Source organism: Macaca nemestrina, chromosome 10 (assembly GCF_043159975.1).
Source record: "Macaca nemestrina isolate mMacNem1 chromosome 10, mMacNem.hap1, whole genome shotgun sequence".
In the NCBI taxonomy this organism is placed as follows: Eukaryota; Metazoa; Chordata; class Mammalia; order Primates; family Cercopithecidae; genus Macaca; species Macaca nemestrina.
Genome location: NC_092134.1, coordinates 43,149,285 through 43,171,474, shown reverse-complemented (window position 1 = coordinate 43,171,474; position 22,190 = coordinate 43,149,285). Strand labels below are relative to the sequence as shown.

The following is a 22,190-nucleotide window of genomic DNA, read 5'->3' as shown; positions in this document are numbered from 1 at the left end:
GCAGAATTATTCAATTGACTAGAATACTGTTAACTTTTTATGCATCTATTTAATTTTAACAAACATTAACTGAGCTCCCACTATCCATATTATATACCAGGGCCACAAAGTTATGTAACCTCAAATGCTTCTTCTTTAGTAACTAATGGTAAAGAGTTAAGTTGAGGGACAAAAATAATTATATAAACTATAATAATAATGTTATTCTATATTCTACTAGGATTAAAATCAAGTTGTTTTGGGACAGACAGCAGAGGATGAAGAAACTTATTTTGACTGAAGTCATTGGATGAGACATGGCTGTGGACAAATTCAGAGAAGATATATTTAAGAAGAACCTTACACTTATGTCAGAATTTTTAATCACCAGAGATCGGCAAAGGCAAAGGTGTGATGTGAAAGGACATGGGATGTCTGGGAAACAGGGAACAGCTCAGAGGTCTGGATCATAGACGGGATTGATGGACATGATAAATAATGGAGTAGAGTGAGACAGAAAAGGGTGTTGGAGCCAGAGTTTGAAGGACCTTGACTTTGTTGCTAGAGAAAATTGTTGAAAAGGGTCAAAATGAGAGTGTGTGTTGGCCACTATTAGCTGCCCTAAGTGTTATAAGAAAGAAATGAGGTTAGGCAAGAATAGGCTGATATTAAAGCAAAGTTAGAAGGAAATGGGGAGAAAACAGAGGTCTTATGAGGGCTAGCAAAGTTGAGTGCTTTCATATCTCAAATAGTGAGAGAGGAAACTGAGAAACAGTTTGGGCAACAGAGGTCCAATGAGGCTTTTCATTCAAAGAAAAACCTCAGCCTTATGCTAACATTCCACTTAGAGAAATTTTCGTTTCAGATAAGCTAAAGATAGCTGCCATTAATGTATGAAAGAGAATAACAAGAAAGTGAGATAGCAAAGAAATACACAGATGCGAAGAAATATATAGGCTTTAGAATTATATGGAAGAAAGAATTGTTAGGCCACTAGTATTTGGAAGGGACTGAAAGCAAACAGATCAGAAGCTTACTAAGTTTTTATGTGAATTGTGCTGCTAAAAATTCATGAGATTAAAGCAAAAAAATAAAAGACTTTGATTTTTTTCAAACCTGAATACAAACTATGGGTTCAATGTTTGCCCTAGCAGGAAGTTCCTACAAAGACTAAAATTATCAAAGAAGGCATATTCCCAAAAGCCTATCTTATATGTAGCCATGGAGGATAATGGACAAGGAAGAATCTTCCAGAGATGGTGGATCCAGGGCCAATGGAGAACAATGGATAAGAGAGTTCTTCTCAGAGAATAAAATCAATCTAATCTAGGATGTTTCCTTACTCCAGGGCAAAGGGTTTTCCTGCCCACCCAGCAGAATTTCAGAATTGCTAGGAACTGGTGACTGCTGTGTGTGTTTCACTCTTTCATTTTCCAAATGTGAATTTTTATTGCAACTATCCTTCCCCTGTTCCACCATTCAGAGATTATTTTTTAGAATATAAATTGCTGGTCCATAAAATCCTCTCTCAGACCTAAGGGAAAATACTGCATCTGGCCCAGGGATCTTCAACTTTGAGCTGATTAGAATGATTGGATGCATTGCTAGGTTGTCTTCTCTGGGGAGAGAGTTAATGTTTGAAATAAAGAGTGAAATATCCACTTGGTGACAAAGGGTAGATAATTGCAGAGACTGCTATATGTTCACGAAAATAAATCCTCTTTTCTTCCTAGGCATAGAGACTATTTCTCAGATGTCCTTGTCAAGGCGAGAGAATGTGGGCAGATTTCACTCCTGATCCTTAACAAATTTTCATGTAATCTTCTACTTCCTCTCTCATATATTGCCTGTCTCTCATTAAGTATCTCCCATTTTCCGGTTAAATGGAAGGGACTCTGAGGACTTAGAGAAGATAGAGACACCAAATGGAAAAAACCTGGGTTCCTAAACGATGGAATGTAACAATCTTGAAAAGCCAGTCAGCTGCTGATTAGACGTAAAAGGGAAAGAAAGAAACTGCTCTTATGTAAAACCACTATGATTTCTGTGTTTTTCTGTTGTAGCAGAAGTTACATTGACTAGACATACATACAAAAGTTCATGTTTGGTGGACTAGGTGAGGAGGAGTTCACAGGCCAGAGTGAAGTACCGCACAATAAATCACTAATAATGAATTCTGTGGCCTGGACTATGGTCACACCTGGGCTCCCTCAGGTGGCTATATTTAGGTGGTGGGTTGATTGGTGGATAGGTTTAGCTATGATGGTTGAGTTGATGGTGTGTCTCCATCTATGTTGTCTTTCATCCTCAAGGCACCTATATTGGGGCTTTCGGAACCTGGTGGTACCAGAGTTCCAAGAGGGTGAGAGGAAGTTGCAGGGACTCTTGAGACCTTGCTTGAAAATAGTGCAACATTATTTCTGATGCACTGTATTGGCCAAAGGAAATCAGGTAGTCTGGCCAGATTTGGGAAGTAGCAAAACAGACTCTGCCTTTTTGATGAAGAATTTGAAGAATTTGTGACTATTTTTTATCATCTACGAATCCTTATAAAAGTACTCAGAATATAGTAAGTGCTCAATAAATGGTTGTCGAATTGCATGCATGAATGGAGAAAGTAGGTTGGAGTCCTGAAAAAGAAGATAACATATTGGCAATGCTGCTATTGAAAGTGGAAAAAGGAACCAATCATGGATAAGTAAAAGAATTGCTGAGCAACACGGATGGTCCAGCTGAGCTTGAAAATTGTAAATTTGTTTTTCCGCCAATTTTCTCCAATTGCATTTGGTAGTTTGGGCGCAAGCCCACAGAAACAGATGGTTGGGTTGATCCAGGTTAGGGATTAGTACTCTGCAAACTAGCAGTAGTGGGAGGTTGAGTCTGCCCAACTTGGTTCTGTGCCTTCTCAGCTCTCTGCTCACTCAGGAGCTGGCCACTCCATGGAATACTCTGCATCCTAAATGTCCTCACTCATTCTGGTCCACTGTCTGATACCAAAACTCCATGTTGGATTACAAAGTAAGTTAATTGAGATTGTGAGCTAGGTGGTTCAGGCCTGAAGTGAAGTACAGATAAACACACACACATGCACACAGACACACGCGCGTGCACACGCACACACACTCTCTTAGGAATTCCATTTGCATTTCTTGGAGGACATATGGGGATCTGATTTTTGCATTTTTTTCTTTCCTTTTCAATTCTCCAGGCTACTGCTGGAGCCTTGTACTTCCCACCCTACCATTCCCTGCTATCAATCCAGCCCTCAAGAAGAGCAGTCCTATTCATAATGCTCCTACTAATTTTCCCCAGTTCTTTCTCCTGGCTCGTTATACCCTTCCATTCATTCTGTATCATAAAAGTCTTAAGACTGACTGGCAGAGTCAGGTTTGTCTCCAAAGGTGGGGAAGAGGGTGAAAAGGGCAAATGTGAGAGTTAGCTGAAAAATGGACAGTTACCAGGTCTTTTTGGCAACTAAGGGAGTGCTGAAAACCATGACTACTTCTACCTTATTTTTCTAGATTTTTCCCACTCAGACTAATTTTATCTTCTTTCACTGTACTTGATATTTTGAACCCATATTTACTTTCTTGGTCTTCCTTGCCCAAGATGAATGACCAATTTCCCTTTGTTCCATGGCTCATAGACAATTTCTGTTTTGCCTAGGATTCTTAGCCTCAGGGAAAGCCCTGTCTCTACACAATCATTTCCTCCTTTCCTAATCAGCATTCCTATGCAGGGGAAGACCGACAGGAGGAGGCAAGTAAACCAAAGAATCAAGATTTAGTGCTTGGATATAAGACAGTGAAACAGAGGAGGTCAAGGAATTGGGTGCTTAGATGATTTTTCAGTGTTGGTGGTGGAGCTGCCTAAGATGATGGGGGAGAATACAGAAGAGAATAACTATGATGTGGTTTGGCTGTGTGCCCACCCAAGTCTCATCTTAAATTATAGCTACCATAATCCCCATACGTCATGGGAGAGACCCAGTGGGACGTAACTGAATCACGAAGGCAGGTTTTTCCTGTACTGTTCTTGTGATAGTGAACAAGTCTCTTGAGATCTGATGGTTTTATAAAGGGAACCTGTTCTCTTGCCTGCCACCATGGAAGGTGTGCTTTTGTTCCTCTTTCACCTTTTGCCATGATTGTGAGGCCTCCCTAGCCACATGGAACTGTTAGTCCATTATGCCTCTTTTTTTCTTAAGACTTTTTTCAACGTCTTGGGTATGTCTTTATTGGCAGTGTGAAAATGGACTACTACAACTATAAACCAATTAACAATGTCCTGAGAGAATATATGGGGCTGCACTGAATGTTGGTAGATGGTGGATAGAGTGGATGGGAGCAATGCCGATGAATGGAGAGTTTCAAGGAAGTGACAAGACAGTGGATCAGAGGCATGGAAACAGCTGTGGGGAGGCAGGAGGAGCCTGCTGTGCCTCCTTGATGTGACAGGCTGAGTGGATACTAGGGAGCAGCGCTGCTCCCTAGTATCTGAAGTTACAGCATCTGCAAAAAGTTAAGTGGAGTCAGTAATCTCAGTTTGTACTTTCAGGCTGTAGATTTCAGGATAACAGGAAAAAGATATCCTCAGTTGTAAGAAAGTTACCTTGTTAGCTGTTTTGAGACTCCAAAGTGAATCTTTTAGTATAATTCCTTAATTCATTCTTGTATCAAATAGTTATTGGCCAGGAACAAAACAGAGTGCTTAAATATAAGGATGAGTAAAATAAGATCTGCCATTAAGCAGCTCACAGTCTTTTTAAGGCAAAAGGAAAACAGACAGGTAACTTAAAACAAATTGTAAGTTGTATGATAGCAGTGAGCACGGTTCTATGGAACACCGAGTAGAGTCGTCCTACCAGAATAGGGGGTAGGAGGTAGACTCAGAAAAGGAAGCCTGAGCTGTGTCTTTAAATATGAGTTAATGAGGTAAAAGAGTGTGTGTGTGTGTGTGTGTGTGTGTGTGTGTGTGTGTGTGTGTGTGTGTGTGTTAGAGAGAGGCAGGAGTTTGAGGTCCAGGAGCAAAAGGGATTATATTAACTATATTTCAATTTCACTCCATTCTGGGTAGTCACAGTCTAAATAGTTGAATCAGGTTTAATTGAATCTCCAATGTGAAGAGACTTTCCATTATTTCCTTTCATAAGAGAAGTGGAGCCAAGCCGAAGCTCACACTTTGGCAACTGATCCTGTGTAAACTGTATTGTTCCCTGAACTAACCCTCTCTTGAGGCTGGGAAGACACTTATGCTGTTGACTCGATTTGATCAAAGGACAGCTTGAAGGAAACCAGTATCAACAAACCTCTCTTTGGGCTGTCGGAAATAGTGTTTCCATTTTATTTATTTGAAAGAATCTTGTGTCTTAAATCTTGGGACAGGCCATTTGAGAGTTGTCTGATGATTGTGCAAGTTGTTTTTAAAAATCTCACAAGAAATGATTGGTTTACCTTTCTATTTTAGTGCTAACCAGATATGGATGGCAAATAATAGCACCACTGTATAGTAGACATTTTGGTGGGAAAATGCTGTTCACAAGAGGAACCTTGGCTGGTCATGATATTCTGGTCAACTTGGATTGTTAAGAAGATAACTTATGTGACTAGCACATTCCTGAAACTGCAAGACTCTTCTTCCCACATTCAAACTTCCAGAATGAATTTTGTTGCTTGCAGTGGGTAGCACTGCTTGTGCTCAGTTACTTATGGCCCCCAAAAATAGAGAACAGGAGATAACAAATGCTTTATCTGATGTTCACTATAATTTGAGCATTTGCAAAGTAGTTCTAGTTCTTGGATATAGCAGTTGATGGGACACTAGAGTTGAATTCGTGACATCATAACTACTTAGAAAGAATGAAAGAGGGGAAATGGATAAGAATTTTATAAGGAACCAGTTTCTCAGTTGTCAGTATTTTCCTTTATAAAGATAAAAAAATGACCATTCAACTTTGAAAAGCAAGTGTTTTATCTTTCATGGGCTTGGTTAGGTGAGTAGAGAGAATTCCAGTTGAAATGGACAGACAGAGAGCCAAGGAATTTTAATAAAAATCTGGGATCTTTTCATGTGAAGCAGATCTGAGTCAAGGTAGTTCTGCCCTCAAGAATCTGTTACAGTAATCATTTCCTTTGGGACTTAAAAAAAGGACTATTGACATTTGCTCCCTCTAGGTACCTATAAAAGAGTTCCAGCTACATAGAAGGGCTATGATACTTTCAGTTAAGCAAGGAAGAAGTTGTAAATGTGGGCAATATAATGTTATAGTTTTCACTAAAATTTCTATTATTTATTCCATCAGCTGGTTGCTTTTTAGTGAGCACCTATTATGTGCTTTCTTGTTAGGAGCAGAGGATACAGTAATGAAGAATAAAGTATCTACTTTCTTGAAAATCTGAGTCTATCAGGGAGAGAGATAGCACTCCAATAGTGGATTAATTGTGATTATGAACATCTACTATAATGGGTAAGTACAGGATCGAGGAGCCTGTGCAATAGGGTAAAGGAAAAGTAGGGGATGGGATGATCTGAGAAGTAAGCACCTAAGTAAAGATATTTGTACATGCAAAGGGCCTGGGGTAGAAAGGGATTTAGTCCTTTGGTAGAATTGAATGAAGGCTTGTGTGGCTGGAGAAAGGGAGAGAAGAAGCATGGGAGAGATTGGCAAAATGTCAGTTTGGAGAGATATGGAGGGACAAAATCATGCTGGGCATCACAATCTTGCAGAAAGGAAGGGGGAGTAGTTGAAAGGCTTTAAGCAGGCGAGCAACATGATAAACAGTACAGCTTAATGGGATTTTAATAAAGCATTATATTGTTGATTATAGAAGTAAGTTTCCTTTGGGGCTTTTTTCTTTAATTGAAGACATAGTTTTTCAATTTAATTTTTATTCTAATTTCTTTTGCAGATAGTAGAGAAGATAATTTGTATGTAATTGAAGGACCACATTCTTCTTAGCTTGAAGTCATTGTGATAGGTAAGAATTTATAAATAGCAAATCTGCTGGATTTAGTTATCTGTCATATTGGAATTTCGAAGTGGCAGATCTCTTATCAGTGACCAAATACCAAATAACGGAAATGTAACCTGATAATTTTTAAATCAAAAATACCCTGATATGTAACCGTGATATAACTGAGGTGAATATCAAAATGTGTTTGCCATGTAGAAAAATAAAAAACATAACAGATTTTTCAGTTCTAAAAGAGAAGTGAAATTTCTAAAGGCTAATAATGTTACCTGAACACCTGGTTCAGACAACTAGCAATGGGGACTCAATGCAAATGAACAGGGAGGTCTTATAGAAAGGGGCTTCATACTAGACTAAACAAAGGCAGTCCAAACTCTAATATATATAAAGGATTTGTTGTCGCAATGGTAGTAACACCCAAGTCGAAATTTTCTGGGACAGTCTTGTTATAAAATACTCTCTTACATTTTAGATACATTGATGCTTTCTAGGCAACCACGTCTCCCTCTTGTTTTAAGAAATAGGTCTAGTGGAATCAGGATTCTAATTTCTTCTTTGCTGTCACTACCTAGAATCTCCTCCTCCCCTCCTCCTTATCTTCCTCCTCCTCCTCCTCTACCTCCTTCTCCTCCTCCTTCTTCTCTCCTTCCTTCTATCTCATCTTGATAACCTGAACTCCAATCCCCAGGATGCCAATCCATTAGTTAAATGTCCAGTACAACTTGCCTTTGTTTTGTCACTGAAGATAATTCTTTCCTTTAGTCTTTTAGCCTTTCCAAGTCTGGCTATACAAATTCATGAATGGCTATGATTGTGTCAGAGGGATTAAAAACACCAAAAAAGATGAAGACTATAGGTTGAAGGAATTTTATTCCTGGGTTTCTTAATATTACTACTAGTTAAATATCTTAAGAGAATGTCAGTCGTACCATGAATTTAATTTGGGGTTGCAAAAGAAAGTGGAAAATGATTCACCTGGGTTTCCTTTTGTGATGTTCCAGGGAGCAGATTCTGTTCATGAGGAGTAATAAGTGGGACAAGTCCTAAAGCGCTGAGAAGGAAGTGATGATGGTAGTGATCAAGTAGTCACCATTTTGGAAAGTGGATTATGTACTATCCGTATGCTTTTTTTTTTTTTTTTGAGACGGAGTCTCGCTCTGTTGCCCAGGCTGGAGTGCAGTGGCCGAATATCAGCTCACTGCAAGCTCCACCTCCCGGGTTTACGCCATTCTCCTGCCTCAGCCTCCCGAGTAGCTGGGACTATAGGCGCCTGCCACCTCGCCCGGCTATTTTTTTGTATTTTTTAGTAGAGACGGGGTTTCATCGTGTTAGCCAGGATGGTCTCGATCTCCTGACCTCGTGATCCGCCCGTCTCGGCCTCCCAAAGTGCTGGGATTACAGGCTTGAGCCACCACGCCCGGCCCATCCGTATGCTTAATGCTTTACAGACATTATCTCGTCTGATCTTCCAAACAACCAATCAATGCTGTTTTTATAGGTATTCTGATATTACTGATGAAAAAAATGAGGTTTAGAGAGGTTAAAGAAACTTTTTAAAAGTCATTTCACTTGTAAATGAAAGAAGTGGGATCCTATGTCTGTCTAACCTGACTCCAGAGTCTATACTGTGGACCACTAACTATCAAGGGGTTAACAGTGGAACTGATCTGTGGCCAAGAGATGTCTCTAGAGCTTGAATGTCCTTATTCCTTGGAGCAGCTTATTCATACTGCCCTAGCCTATTGTATCACTGTCTGTCCTTTTTCACTGAAGCTGAGCTTGCTGTGGTCTGGAAAAGCACAATGGTTTCTTTGGTGCAGCCTGTGGTTTTAGAGCTTGCAGTGAGAAAAGCATGCAGATAAAACATAGAGCATCCTACTGAGACACAAGTCCAAGCAATGCTGCCATAGAGAGCCAGAAAAGCAAAATGGTTTCTAACCCTGGCAGGAAATAGCATGGAAAGTAAAGAAACAGGTTTGGCAGACCCTAAGAGGGGAAAGCTGTATGCCAGCGCGGAATTCCCCTAGTGACTATCATCAATCCCCCTTTTAGTAGTATGTGTAAAGACTCATGAGCATCAGATGTATTCAACATGAACAGCACAGCCTTAAATGTTTCTTTACACAAGGACCAGAAACTTTACTATGGTTTTTGCCTCACGACCTATTGTTAAATGAACTGATGTCTTTGAAGCACCTTTCAGTGCTTGAACAGTCAGAATTTTAATAATCAGGACGATAATCCCAGCATTTTGGAAGGCTGAGGCAGGGGGATCACTTGAGCCCAGGAATTCAATACCAACTGGGTAACATACCAAGTTTCCACCTCTACAAAAAATAAGAAAATTAGTCAGGTATGGTGGCTTGCACCTATAGTCCTAGCTATTTGGGAGGCTGAGACAGGAGGATCATTTGAGCCCGGGAGGTTGAGGCTGCTGTGAGCTATGATTACACCATTGTATGCCAGCCTGGGCATCAGAGTGAGACCCTGTATCAAAAAAAAGAGAGTTCTTTTCACTGATCGCTGATGATAAAACGTCGTTTCTTCTAAAGATCAAAAGCTCCTGGTTTCACATTAAAACTATGTCTGTATGTGCATGCAGTAGAATAAGAGACAACTAAAATGTTAATTCCTTCTCCTTTCAGCATCACATGGAGCCTACCTGGCATGTCATAAGCAGCAATTCTGAGGTTTCGAAAGAGCTTCTTGCTGAACTTCTTGTTCAGTTTGCCTCCACGCTTTCCCCTACCACCAGAAAATTTAAACAAAACAACCTGCTTTTGCCTGAATGACCTAGGTAACAACCTACTTTAGCTTGAGCTGCTTAGATATTTCAGCTAAAAATGGCTTATTTCCATGAGTCACCTGGATAATTGCATTACTCTGCTGGCCCACTTAGCTGGGTGGGCCAGCAGGTGTTAAGTGCAAGTGTCAACGAGTACTTCATTGTTTTCCACTCTATGGATAGTACTGTGACAGTTTCTTAGTGCCTGGAGAAGTACCTCTTGATTCAATTTCAGCCCTTGAGCTTCCTTCTTTTAGATGGATCATCCTTGCTATGTGACGAAATAGCCCCCTTCTATCTCCGTAGGGCAACTTTGTATCATGTATGTGTGTGTGTGTGTAGCTTTGTGGTTTTGAAGAAAAATTACTTCAACAAGTACTTCTTAAATACTTCCTGGCGGAGCGCTGTCTGTGGGAGATACAAAAGGAGATAAAGACAAGATATTTTCCTCAAGATACAACTGTTTAAGGACACTGGCATGGCCGGGCGCGGTGGCTCAAGCCTGTAATCCCAGCACTTTGGGAGGCCGAGACGGGTGGATCACGAGGTCAGGAGATCGAGACCATCCTGGCTAACACAGTGAAACCCCGTCTCTACTAAAAAATACAAAAAAATAGCCGGGCGAGGTGGCAGGCGCCTATAGTCCCAGCTACTCGGGAGGCTGAGGCAGGAGAATGGCGTAAACCCGGGAGGCGGAGCTTACAGTGAGCTGAGATCCGGCCACTGCACTCCAGCCTGGGTGACAGAGCGAGACTCCGTCTCAAAAAAAAAAAAAAAAAAAAAAAAAGGACACTGGCACATATGAACCATTAGAAGGTCCTTACATGTTTACTGTTGACCTGTTTGGAAGTGTAATCAGAGTTGAAGAGGCCAAAATATTTGGAGAAATCTGTGGGAGGGCTTACCCTCCATTTCTTGAGGTATAGATGTATTGTCATTTTTTTTTTTTTTGAGTGGAGTTTCACTCTTGTTGCCCAGGCTGGACTGCAGTGGTACAATCTTAGTTCACTGTAACCTCCACCTCCCAGGTTCAAGCGATTCTCCTGCCTCAGCCTCCTGAGTAGCTGGGATTACAGGCATGTGTCACCACGCCCAGCTAATTTTTGTATTTTTGATAGAGATGGGGTTTCTCCATGTTGGTCAGGCTGGTCTCGAACTCCCGACCTAAGGTGATCCACTTGCCTTGGCCTCCCAAAGTGCTGGGATTACAGGCATGAGCCACCATGCCCGGCCACATTGTCTTTTTTTTTTTTTTTTTCTCCCTGCAAATGTATTATATGGTTTACTCTGACAACATATAACCTAATTTTCTAGAATGGCATCGCTGAAGAAAGATAGTTGTATGCCTCATTTAGAGGGTAACTCAGGGTTCGTGGTTCTCCAAAGGAAAGACGGCAGACAGTTTTGGCTACAAAAACACTTGAGGTATTTAGAAAAAAATCCACACTGTATACTTTACTTTTATGACCGAGTTTTTTAGATGCTTTTGAGAACACAAAATAAATAGAAAACACATACAGGAAAAGAAAAAAAAAAAAACTTGCCTCATGTGGAACAATCAACATTGTAAAACTAAACTTTAATTTTTTGAAACCTGTTTATATGTAAAAAAAGATTAGTGCCCTAGCTTCAGTTTTAAATTTCATAAAATTTGATGTCATGAAATAAAAAGGCAACTTTCTCTGCTTTTTTATTTCCCTTTTCCCTGATTATAAAAGAACAGATTTTAAAATTAAGTGGAAAGACCAAATTTTTTTATTTTTATTTTTTGTTTTTAAGTAGATATTTGAACTTTGATGTAAGAGCTCACCACTTCTATGCTTACAGTGTTTAAATTCTCTGCCATGAAACTTTTAGGCTTGAAATAAATGTCACTAACATGATTTTGAAGGTCAGGCTGGTGAACCACCAAAAATGTCTGACAGCTCCAAAATAGAGTATTTACATCTGGCTCATGGCATCGTGCTCTTTGCTATGATGTAGTCGGGTTGAATAAGTGGAGCAGTGTGAACTGAACCTCCGTAGAACTTGACGTTTGACCCCAGAGGTCTATATGCATCATTTTATTCTCTATCCCCTCCTGCCTCCCTCCATGTGGGCAGAGGAGACATAAAAATCCACTGGCTTTCTGCAGGAACGCTTGGCCTGGTTTCCCTGTAATACCTGTTTATACATGAATCAACCCAAAATTAACTTCAGGGACAGCAGGATATGCCTGACCTTGTGAATTAAAATATGAAATGCACTAGAAATATGATTAACCAGATTTCTTGGTAAATGGGTTGTTCTGTTTAGCTGGAGTTCTGGTTGTTTAAGAATGAGTTCTATTGCTATTTTTATTTTCGTACTTCTTATTTAATTGGCATTACAAAATGTTATTAGCTTTCTTATCATTGGAAACATGGTTATTAAATGCTACTTGATCTTTCTTGATGACTCTGATGTTATGACGTCCTTACATGATCATTCCAAACATCATTAATCTAAAGATCATAGTAGACATTCAGAAAAATGACAAGGTTGAGGACTAGGATTGAGGAAAATGGGATGGGGATCGGAGGGCATGGGCAGAAGGTAGTTTACTTTTAGTTAACTGGGATTATACTGCAGAGGAAGTTCCTGATAACTGATTTCAAAGCTTTCAGTGATGTGTCCTGTTTACATTTAAGCTAGATTCTAATAGAAAACCCTAAAGAATTTGTCATATTTTTGTATGAGATCACCTCTTAAAACAAGCAAAATAAATTCATTCCATTTCTAAATTCATTTGATAAAAGAAGAATACATGCAAACTAGGTGAAACAAGTTTGGAAAATAATCAATATTATGCCTGGGGCCTTTAAAGTACTGTTCTAAAAGTATAATATGCCACCATTTTTTAAAACTACATTTTTTGGGGTGCAAGCAAAAAAATGAAGGAATCTGAAGTCTGACTTACCCTCTTGTCACTAACCTTTGGTTTGAAGGTTGAGAGAAGCATTAAAATAAACCTACCTGCTGAACTGTATTCTTTCAGCAGCCAGAAATGGGAAATTTTAGGGAATAGCAAATAGTTGCAGGGCACTCTGAGAGATTACTTATAAATCCAGATATATGTCAGACTATTAGAATAATTGAAAGTCCAGTGAATCAGAGAGATAAAAGGAAAGTCTCTTGAACATGATGTATAACTCTATGCAGAGTTTTAAATGCCATTCAACAAGACATTCCAAAGTGTCTACTGTGAATGAACATTTAGAAGGACTATAATTTTTCTTTTTAATTGAGATACCTATCTGTGTCCTCAATAACACAACTATTCCTTTGGCCTGTTAATTATAAAAAATAGTCCCTACCTCTTCTGAATTCTGCATACTTTCTTTAAAGACACTGCAAAGCATGTGAAGCTACTAAGATTTAATGCATTCTTTACCTTAAAGCAAGCACCGATTGGCGGCGTGGAGTTCACACAGAGATAAAGAACGAGAAGGACCATGAGAAGTCATGTGACAAAGAGGTCAGAGCATTCAGTCCCAGAGAACTGGAATTGAAAATAAGTTCTGCCATTTTCCCACTATGTGACTTTGGGCCAGTTACATAGTATTCGTGAATTTCAGTTTTCCTCTGATGCAAAATGAGGTTAATGGTAATTGTTTTAATGACTCAATTATAACCATATAATTATCTGTATATTTATGGCTCTATATATTTAAAATACCTTTTAAATACCTGGCACAGTATAAGTACCCAATGTTTCTCTTAATTTTGAGATAACAGGTTATAACAAATTTAAGATAACAGACTATAAACCTGAAGAAATCAGGTTTCCAAAAGACCGGTGATCCATCTGAAGTAGATGAGTAAACAGTGACATTCATGCACCCAGTTGCTAATTCATCCATCAGTCCTTGAATAAGGCACATGCTTACTGGCTTACTGAGATTTTTCCAGCGTCCAAAATAGACAGAAGCAAGACTTAACTTATGTTTTCTCACTCCTAGTCCACTGCTTCTGCATGATATTCAAAACAAAAATCCTTAAGGCTGAGAAAAAACGAGACGGGCAAGTTTAGATATTTAGAATATTTTAGAATTTCATTTGAGATGAGAGGTGGAGAATTTTCTGATGGCATGTTCTGATAAAATAGGTGTGAATCAGAACTGTTATTTGTCAAGAAAGTAGATTTCCATTATAATCTCTGATACTATATGCCCATGAATGGTGGATCAGTTAAAGAAAATGTGGTGCATATATACCACGGAATACCACACAGGCATACAAATAATGAGATCATGTCCTTTATAGCAACATAGATGCAGCTGGAGGCTATAATCCTAAGTGAATTAGTGTAGAAACGGAAATCCAAATACCACATGTTCTCACATGTAAGTGGGAGCTAAACAATGGGTACACAGAGACACAGAGATGGGAACAATAAACACTGGGAATTCCAAAAGAGTGGAGGGAAGGAGGAGGGAAAGGCTTGAAAAACTACCTGTTTGGTACTATGTTCACCACTTGGGCAATGGGTTGACTAGAAGCCCGAACCTCATGTAGAAGAAATAGTGAAAACAGGGCAAATCGACTGTGACTGGTAGGAGCTTATCATGTAGTTGGAATGAAACATTTGCCAAAGTAAATCCAAAACATCTGCAAAGCCGCCAATTAAGTACAAATTGATAAATCATTATGTATAAGGGTGATTCATAATCCTGGAGATAATAAAAATTAACTCTTACAGTTCATTTGTCCATTTTGTGCTGGGAAAGTCACTGAGGTTTCTGGACTCCTTTCAACTCATTTATAAATGGGTGAGACATGACCAAGCTTTATCACTTCTATATAAATCACTTTTATTATTTGAGACATACCTTTTAGGATTCTACTTTTAAATTATATCATCACCACTTGTCTTCCTCTCACCTTCAGTTCCCAACACACACACACACAGACACACACACACACCCCCCCCATATTTGAATATTACATGATGGGAGAAATGAACAACTATGTTAACCAATAGGTGAGTTATTGCAAGCTTTGCATAAACAAGAGTTGAATCCCAGTAGGTATTACAGGCTTCTCATCTACTATTTGATTCTCCCTTCTACCATCACATATAGAATAAGCAAAGGTCTTCTAATGAAAAGTTGCGAATATGTGGCAAAATAGAAAAGATGGAACACTGATGAAGAGTATTCTAATATTAGTTTTGCTGAAGTGCTGATGTGATTAGAGGCAATAATTAGTTTGAATTTTCATAGGTAAAATGAGCCACATTTGGCCATTCTTTGAAATGTTCAACCAACGTAGATTGTTATACTCACATCCCATTTTGCATTATGTGGTAATGGTTAGGATTAGCAAAACACTTGTGGGGAGCTGCCTGTTTCAATGACTGGAGATTTGAATTGCTCAGAATGATTGCTTTTGAGATTGCCAGTTCTACTTTGAAACTAGACTTATTAACACAAACATCCAAGATGTACCTTGAGGCCCCCTTGAGAATTACTTGTCTGCAGCTATTTATTCATTATTTGGTCATGAACTGGTAACAGACATGGAGAAGAAATTGTGTTGCTTTGCTGTAAAGACAGAAAGTCAACTATCTGTTAAATGAAAACGTGTAAGTATGAGAGCTATTTCTCTTGGACTCAATATTTTCTTTAAAATTTTTAAGAAACAGGTGGGTTATCAATGTTGAAAGCTAATGTGTGTGTGTGTGTGCGTGTGTGTAATTAGATTTCTCATCGCCTCCTTTTGTCCCGAGACACACTTTCCCTTCATCCTATATCATCATACTATTTTCACAGGAACAGAATATCATCTTTTTCTTTTTAACTCCCTGTCAAAACCTGATCATTTACTTGCCTGAGTTGAGTAGCCATTAATGTTAGATATTTTATTAACTAGTTCTATGATTTGGGAATATCATTCAACTTCCTTTTCTTTCAGTTTGAAGGAAAGAGTTAGATAATATTTAAGCAGTTTCAACACTCTATGCCTCTACAAAATAACAAAATTTGAATTCACTCACTTGAATGTACCATAAACAGTTGTGGGAGTGAATAGCTATGGAGTGCCCATTAAGTGTGTCCAGCATAATTACGTTTCTTGGCTTGTCGTCACCGTGGTTGATGGGCAGAGAGCAGGTATTCTATTTCGTTAACATGTACCCTTGGTCCTCAACCCTGGTTATCTAAAATTGTAATCTACATAGAGTGGTTGCTCAATTTCAGACTGTCTTACGTTTGAAAAATATGATAGAGTCACCCTTGTGGGTAGAGGAGTGAAAAGAATTGCTCCTCCAATGGTTTTAATCTGTGACTTTGGATGTGCAGGCACTATTACTAGAATTCTCATAGGATTTAAAAAAATCTGCATCTTCTAACAATATGGCAGTGGGTGATGGTGATTTGAAACTTGTCCAAAGTCACACAGCTGGTAAGTGTGAGATGCAGTACTAGTAGCCAGGCCTCTGATGTTAACAGTTGCTGAAGCCTTCCATGATCCCATCATGGCAGCCATAACTCTCTTCTCTGTGCTGTCATGGTATTTTATTCCTACTGCTAGCATAGAACTTATGATACTACATTGATTTTTGTATGCTACGCCCCTAAGATGTGCCTGGTACATAGTAGCCACTAAAAAAATAGTTTGTCAGTTGAGTATTTGAATGCATATGTAAGTGTCTGCTTGCACCAAACAGCTGTAAGTTCCTTAAATAATGGACCAGATCCTGTATGTTGTTATATCCCGAGTTCTTCAGACAGTGCCTGACACCTTGCTGGTACTCAACAAATATTTGTTGAATTGAACTAGATTCTTACCAAGTGTAGTTCAGGGCTGCTTGTACTTCACTAACATCACCTCCCATGCTTTTTAAAAGCAAATCACATCCTTCCTTTTATTTCTATGTCATTTTTACTTTTCCCTTTCCTTCCTGTTCTTCTTTCCCTATCTTTCTTTATCTGCTTCTGTTCTTTCACTTTAATGACTTAATTTATATAATTTATATCCCATGCCTCTTCTTCTTCTTCTTTTTTTTTTTTTTTTGAGTCGGACTCTCACTCTGTAGCCCAGGCTGGAGTGCCGTGTGGCGATCTGGGCTCACTGCAAGCTCTGTCTCCCAGGTTCACGCCATTCTCCTGCCTCCGCCTCCTGAGTAGCTGGGACTACAGGAGCCCACCACCACGCCCGGCTAATTTTTTGTAATTTTAGTAGAGCTGGGGTTTCACCATGTTAGCCAGGATGTTCTCGATCTCCTGACCTAGTGATCCATCTGCCTCGGCCTCCCAAGGTAATGGGATTACAGGCGTGAGCCACAGCGCCTGGCCATCCCATGCCTCTTCTATGCACTTACTACCTTGAAGGCTTGGTGAAAATGCTGATAGACAGTTGTCACTGTGTTGAGTCACGAAGTCGATCTGAAGTGAGATGAGCTAAGCTCTATGCCAGAAGGCACCATTTTTGTATGTGTATACTATTGTGTAGGAGGCAAGAGGAATATAAAAATCTACAAACTTGGGTTGAGGTATTGAGGAAAGTGGCTGACTCCTTAATGCTTTTCACTGTCCAATTTGTGGCTGAGAAAGCAACATTCCTGGGAAACATTCAAAGCACCAGATGCTGTTTATTAGTGATTCAGCATTAATGCCCATGGCTAAGGCACAGGCATTCGAATTCCAGTTCACCTTTTAACCTATTTTGTACGAATAGACCTCACAAACAGTTGTGGCTATTTTTTAACTGGCAAGATTGTATTTGATTATGCCTAAAGACCAATTGTTGTTTTATTAGGATTAAAGGAGCCTGCATTTCTTTATGAATATTTCTGCCCCATCGTAATGCAATAGAATATGGCACCACAACATGACTTTCCAGCTTGCCATAAATCTGAAAACTTAAAAATTGCATAAACTGCTGCATTCTTCTCAGTTTGTCTAGTCTCTTCTTCAGTTCTTAAAACAAGAAATTACTTTCTTTCAATTCTCTCTTCTCGGGCTCACTCAGTTCCCCTGGTGGCATTAATTTATTGATTTTCAAAAAAAAAATCCATGTTCATTTCTGACTCACTTAACATTAATTCATCTGCTCTTCTTTTCCATTCAGTTCTTCTTTGGACCATTCCATTAAATCTGGAAAATGTTCTGTTGGTCTTAGCAGATGCCTTCTTATTATGAGGTCCCAGCTTCTGGTTCTGTCTCCTCAAACATTCAACTCCATTTCATAGCTGCATCAATTTAACGGCTTTCTGAAACTCTATGTTAAATAGCTCTTCTGGGAAGGAAAAGCATATAGGTTACATTGTAAATCTAAAAATAACAAGCATCATAATTTTACGTAGTTTTTACTGCAATGCCTTATGTAGCATTTAAGATCACTAATTGGAACTGATTTTCATTTCTCCCCATCTTCTCTAATTCATCACAAAAGATAACACTGGAGTGATTACCTTACCTACTTACTGGATTCCAATAATGGACTTATGATGTTGGAAGGCATGTATTTTGATGATTCATAAATATACCTCAAGATTATAATTATTGACAAAATGAGATCTATGTAATTAATGACCTATATAGACCATAAATTTCCTTACTCATTTTCAAATCTTTGCAAGGCATTCATTTTAGTGACTTTTAATTCCTGGTCAATTCTTTGGAAGGTTTGACCTGGAAGGGACCTGAAGAGTCATCTAGTTTTAGCTCTGTGATTTATTGATAAGGGCCTCAGGGGAAACAGCATGTGTATGTTTTAAAGTCATATAGTGACTGGTAGCAGAGGCCATGGTGGGTCTCAATTTCAGTTACACATTAGAGTCACCTGAAAAGCTTTTTAAAATGCTCATGTCCGAGCTTACTACAGAGAACTTGATTTAATTGTTCTGGGGTTGTCCTGTCCATTGAGATTTTTTAAAACCTTGTTGTCTAATTCTAATGGACAATTCTAATTGGAGTAGCAGTCTAATGGTTTAGAACTCAGGATTAGAAGGCAGAAAGAGTTAGCTTACTTATCCTATCTAAGCTTCATTTTTATTCATCTTTAAGATGGGGTAATGTGATATTTTCCTTACAGCTTTGTACTGATAGTTGAATGAGCGAACACAGTTGGAAAGCTGATCACAGGGACTGGCAGCTTGGCTGAGTTACCTGACTCCTAGGATAATGTACTTTTGTGTTGCTTCTGCAATTCTTTCCTTTCCTTTCTGATCCGATGGTCATCTGCTTGCTTCTCTCCATTCCTTGGCTTTATTTCTTGTGTTTTCAGAGCTGTGGAGCCAAAACTGTGACAAGACTGTCCACTTTTGCACAGTGAAAGCCCACGTTTATTTTCTAAAGATTCTGGTCATAATTTTGTGCTCAGAGTTACTTTCTCTAGTTTCCAACACCCTGAGATAGTCTTGCATGTTTTTGCATGACTAATTTAATATCTGATGGTGATACATTGGAAATTCTCTTGCATGACCCTCTGCTCTCATTCTTGGATTAGAGTAGAGAAGGTGCTTGTGTTGCATGTTCTTGTTACCCTGAAACACCCTTTGTTATCCTCCTTTGTATTGTTGCTGGTTTAGTTGTCTTTCTCACTCCAATGCTTGCTGCTGCAGGATAGGGCTCATGTAAATTCTACTCACCATGATATTCTTGAAGACTGCTAAAATGCCTATCACATAGGTGCCAGGCATTCAAAAATTGAAAAATATGGAAATAAGTTGTAGGATGCTAAGATAATGATTGCATCATTTTCTAGGAATCTTAACTGAAGAAAATATGAATGGAATATCTTGCTGGTTGCCTTCAGACTCACAGAAAAGTCCCCATTATTATAAAAATCTTTGACTGATATGCGCCACAGAGACCAGCAAACTGGTGTGCATGAGACATACAGAATGACATAGACTTCAATTTATTTATTTTTTTTCTATTACAAAATAGCTGGTTCTAGTCAGAGTCACTAAGTCTCCAGTCTTTACCTTTCTTTGAGCATCTGTAAGAGGTTCTCTATCCTAAGTAGTAGACAGAAAGTTCTGCTATGCTGAAAGTACTAGGTTTCACACTTGGCCCAATAGCTAGGGAGGCCTTCATGAGATAAAGGGTTGTTACGCTTAATTTTCTAGAGTGAATAAAGCCCAAGTGCTGTGGAGTTAAGTCATGCAACTTGTAAAATAATTTTTTAAAATTGTAAATTGCCAATGTATAATTGTATAAATTTATGGAATAAAAGTTATTATGATTTATGGATACAATGTAAAATATCATTAATCAAGTGAATTAACATATCCATCACCTCAAATACTTAATACTTTGAGTGGTGAGAACATTTGAAATTTTTTCTTTTAGCAATTTTTAAATGTATAATACTCTATTATTAGCACAGAACTGAAAAAAATCTATTATCTTTCATGCCTGAGATTTTGTGCCCTTTGACTCCCATCCCTGGCCTCTGTAACCCCCATTGTATTCTCTGCTTGTGATGTGGGTTGTTTTGTATTCCACATATAAGTGAGAACATGTCCTTTGTCTTTCTGTGCCTGGTTTATGTCACTTACCATAGTGTTCTCCAATTCCCTCCATGTTGCTGCGAATGAGAGATTTTTCTTTTTTTAAGGTTGAATAGTACACCACATTTTCTTGGTCCATTCCTTCGTTGATGAACACTTAGGCTGATTCCATAATTTGGCCATTGTGATTAGTGCTGCAATGAACATGAGAATGAAGATGTCTCTTCAACAAACTGATTTGAAATCTTTTGAGTAAATCCCCAGAAGTGGAATTGCTGGATCATATGGTAATTCCATTTTTAGTTTCTTGAGGAATGCCCATTCAGTTTTCCATAATGGCTGTGCTAATTTACATTCCCACTAACAGTGTACAACAATTCCCTTTTCTGCACATCTTTGCCAACACAACATTTGTTATCTTTCATCAACAGATATATAAAAAGATGTTCAACATTGCTAATCATTAGTGAAATGCAAATTAAAACCACAATGAGGTATAATTTCACACCTGCCAGAATGCTGTTTATCAAGAAGTCATGCAACTTTTAAAAGGCTTTTGGAATTAATCTTTTGTTTCTGGAGAAATAAATACTTTTGTCATTTATCAATCTCAAATTTTTATTTTATACCTGGCAAATGAACAAGTGATGTTTTGTTTTACTCTTTTAAAACCTTGAGAAGAAAATTGCAATATGATGAATTTTAAAATAAAATAGACCCAGGGGAAAACTTCCAAAGGAGTAAAAATATTTCAATTAATGACAAGGGAAATTATTTCAGTAATAATGCCATTGGGATTAAAAGAAGAGTTGTTAGATCTTAGGATGTTGTCATCTTAGCATGCCTTGTAGTATTAAATTGTTTGTGCTATATAGTCTCATTAAAGTAGAGCTGGAAACCTCTACCTATTTGCCTATTTTGTTTTCAAATGTGCTTGTGCTTATTAGTTTAATAGTGTTATTTAGGCTAGTGTGGGTGAACTAAGAGTAAATTTATTTTCCAACACTTGGTGTGTAGTAAAAATTTGCTTTTGCCCTAGTGAAAAATTGGAGTGAAGAATGTGCGTAGTTTTGTCTGCAGACCTTTTTCCTGTGAAAATATTTATACAATAGAAGCTAGAGGACAGGTGGAGCTTTGAGTTCTATTCGTACTCTGCCAGGATTTCATTAGATTTAGACTTAACTTTCATTTCCCTTGACTGCTTTTAAGATGTGTGAAATGCTCTGAAGACATTCAATGACAGCCAGGCTCCTTAAAAGATGTGTTTAAAAGTGGAAGACTTCTGCAGTTGTAGGACATAAGAAAACAGAAAAAAATAATTGGAAGACCATGATATTCAACAACTTAGTGAACCCAAGAAGCATTTTATGGTATGTACTCCTTGAGAGAGGTTAGGTTATGCTGCAAACATATAACTCTCAGATACCGCTCACTTAAAACTGAAATGGTTTCTTGCTTTCCACGGATAGTTGACTGTGATCTCTGTCCTCACATCATTGTTTTCCGTCCTTGCTTGATTTAGCCATTATCCAGAATGTTGTTGTTTATTATGAGAGAGGCAAAAGCACATGGGGCAAGGTGCACTATGTCTCTTCAAGTTTGAAAATGACATTTAACATTCATTTATTAGCCAAAAAAAAACGTCAAACGTGAATTCATCAGGATGAGGCAGTACCATCCTAATGTAATGGAAAATGTATGAAAATTATTATTTATGAACAGGCTAAGACCTCAGGTACCCACAAAAGTCTCATTCATTATCAATTTCAAATCGAGTCTCAAGTGTAATTATTAAGATATATTTATTAGCCCTCACTCTGTGCTCACCTAGAGGGCCTTGATTTATAAAAAGTGTATATAAGCCTTAGTTGTTCAACCAACATGTCTGCCTGAAACCTGTACAGGAGATGGTACTTTGCTGGACCCTGACTCCAAGGCAATGGTATCCCTATCTGTGGTGCATCTGTAGACAGAC

General features: G+C 38.5%; 1 long non-coding RNA gene across 1 annotated transcript; it reads left to right on the top strand.

Moving 5' to 3' along the window:
* The first annotated feature begins 225 nt into the window (after window positions 1–225).
* Window positions 226–21,596, top strand: LOC105483749 (uncharacterized). Its single transcript, XR_988547.2, has 6 exons — window positions 226–388; window positions 6,325–6,445; window positions 6,888–6,956; window positions 9,596–9,747; window positions 20,323–20,502; window positions 21,425–21,596. It is a non-coding gene; the product is annotated as an uncharacterized lncRNA (long non-coding RNA).
* The last annotated feature ends 594 nt before the right edge of the window (window positions 21,597–22,190 follow it).